The sequence below is a fragment of the Lactuca serriola genome, chromosome 4 (assembly GCF_051521515.1).
Source record: "Lactuca serriola cultivar US96UC23 chromosome 4, Lser_US96UC23_V15, whole genome shotgun sequence".
NCBI lineage: Eukaryota > Viridiplantae > Streptophyta > Magnoliopsida > Asterales > Asteraceae > Lactuca > Lactuca serriola.
Genome location: NC_136411.1, coordinates 145,773,196 through 145,776,307, shown reverse-complemented (window position 1 = coordinate 145,776,307; position 3,112 = coordinate 145,773,196).

Below are 3,112 nucleotides of genomic sequence, written 5' to 3'. Positions count from 1 at the left end.
TAAGTCTTAGAAGGAGTCACAAAGCAGATTTGGGTTGCTTTTGCACCCAAGGAAGGTCCTATGAAACATAAGAGTCATTTTAGAGCCTTTTTGGCTCAAAAGTCCCATGCATGCACGTAAAGTTCAAAACTTTACGTGCTAGATCGAGCTTAGGGGCTTGGATCTATCATTTATTCAAAGGTTGTACATCAGAAATCGAGGAAATAGAGCATGGACATTACCGACTCGGCGAGTCCATTCCTGGGACTCGACGAGTCCAAGGCTTTGAGTCCCATATCTATTGAGGGTCAAAGAACTCAGTTGGGTGATTAGAAGGGTTGTAGCAGGGCATAAAGAGTGACCCAACGCATTGGACTTAGTTTTAGACCTGAAGTTCATGGGACTCGATGAGTACTAGAACAGACTCGGCGAGTCCAAGACAATCTCCTTAAGATTGAAGATGAACTCGACGAGTTGTTCATACAACTCGGCAAGTCAAGGTCAGGACTTGTTCATCAGATGAAGGTGAACTCGACGAGTTGTTCATACAACTCGCGAGTCGGATGAAGGATCATTCAATGTTCTTATAGAAGAGGAACTCATCGAGTCATCGCCAAACTCGACGAGTCGAGTCATGGGTGAGGACGAGTAAAGAGATAGGGACTCGACGAGTTGACGGCCCAACTTGGCGAGTCGTGTCAACTTGAAGTTGACGTTGACTTGGACTTGATTGGGGGTAGAATAGTCATTTTACCCTAAGAGTAGATGTCAGTTTCTGACTAAGTGTTTGTGGGGATTGTAGCCAGAGGATTTCCGGAGCAGTAGCAGGCAGAGACTTCCCATACGGATTATCAGCAGCTACTTGTTCGAGGTGAGTTACCTTCCAGTAGCGGTGGGTCTACGTTCACAATGCCGTCCCACCAGTAGGAGTTCTATGACTAGGTGATTGTCTTTGTGATATCATCTAGGTTTGCTACTACCTGATATGCTATATGCTGGAATGATATGTTATATATGATAGTTGTAGAGTTCGGTTGTTAGGACCGAAGGGTAGGTCAGACACCCCATATATGTCTGACAGTATGTGATGATATGTTTATATGCTGGCATGATATGTTATATGTGATAGTGGTAGTAGGAGGGGAATAGTCCCAAAGTTCGGTTGTTAGGACCGAAGGGTAGTTTGGACACCCCATATATGTCTGATAGTATGTTTATGTTATGATATATGTGATAGTAGTAGTAGGGGGTATAATAGTCCCCGAGGGTCAGTTTTTAGGACTGACGGGTAGGTCAGCACCCCAGAATGGCTTGACATGGGTAGGTCAGCACCCCAGAATGGCCGCATGGGTAGGTCGGCACCCTAGAATGGCCGTACCGGGTAGGTCGGGCACCCCAGATTTGCCCGACAGTATATATGATATGTGACTGTATGGTATGTGGTATGATTGGGGAACTCACTAAGCTTCGTGCTTACAGTTTACAGTTTGGGTTTCAGGTACCTCTTCAGCAAAGGGGAAGGAATCGGCGCCGTAGCGGCACATCATACACACACTCATTGTTTTCCGCACTATGGATATTCTGGGATTGTACTCTGACATGTTATTATTTTATGACTTGGGTTTTCAGACATGATTTATTGTTTTATGAGATGATGTGATTTCACAGTATTTTCTTATGAATGTTTTCATGAGTCGGTTAATTAAAACGAAATTTTTGGACATAAAAATTAGGTCGTTACATGACTTTACATTCACATCGATGGATTTTCATGACCTAGAGTTTCGTTTATTTTATGTTGTTACCCTGTTTTGGAAACCATGATTTTACAATGTAGAACAAAATGGGTTATATAGTAGTTTTAGGAACAAAGTTCAATATTATACTTTATTCCGAAAATGAAAATTTTGGTTTGAATTTTGGGATATTATAGGTCTTCCTTGCACAAGCAAATAAGAGTGACTTACAATTGAAGAGCTCAATTAATAAAGTTGTTTCATGCATAGAGAGGAAAAAGCATGATTAGCATTTTTTTTATGGAAACTCATAAAATGTTTTGAAGTTGGTATTGAAGGTGGACAAGTGTGGATAACTTTGATGTTTTAGTTTGGTATGTTTAGTTTTCTTTTTCAAGTAATTTGATGATTTTTGTATGGATGAATGTGGTTTAATTTTTTTTTTTATATTTTGCCATGGTAATGGATGTATTTTTTTTCAAGTGAGCTGATGTTTTTCATTGATGCATGCTTTGTTTGGAATGGTCAAAATGATTGATCCATACTACATTGATATATAAATTTCTATGGCCAAAATGTATAATCAATAGTATGTTGCTATATCTTGTAAATTGGTTTTATGTTATTTTAACCTAAATATTAAACTAGGGTTATTGATGAATAAGTATTTAAATTTTTTATATTAACAATAGATACATTTGACCTAATATTTCATTAAAAGTAGACAAATTATTTGAAAATTGATTTGTTATTTTATTGAATATAAATAGTTTTAGGGTAAATTACACGAATGGTCAGTAATCTGTGCATTTGGTCCCTAAATGTTTTTTTTAACTCGGACCATCCATGTATTTTGTTATTGTTTCGGTCTTGGTCCCTAAACGACTTAAAATAACCATATCACCTTTAACAGATTTTTTATGTATTTTATTAATAAAAATTATTTAATAATATGTATGGTTCCCACCTATCCCCTAATTTCCTCCCTCGTTGCCCCTTATTTTTTTCATTGCACTCTCTCACAATCACCATCTTAGAAAAATCCATTTTTGGTACCAAATGATGAACCCGCATAAGAACACAAAGAGTCTTAAAGAATCTGCATTAAATCCACCATCCTCCCCCCTCTATCTCAATATGGAATACCCTATCCCGCGGAATCAAGGTAATATCAGTTTTGCTTCCTTACAACTGGTACTTAACTCACATAAGTCTAGAAAATATGATATACCCAGAAAAAAACCAAATGGAGGAGAAGAAGACATATGTAGCGGAGAAGACCACACAGAGTCTTAAAGAACCTGTATCAAGTGCATAATCCTCTAACTCTATCTAACCTAAATCAAATCCAGAAAAAAAAACCTACATCAAAATCAAACGTAATGACACGATTTCAA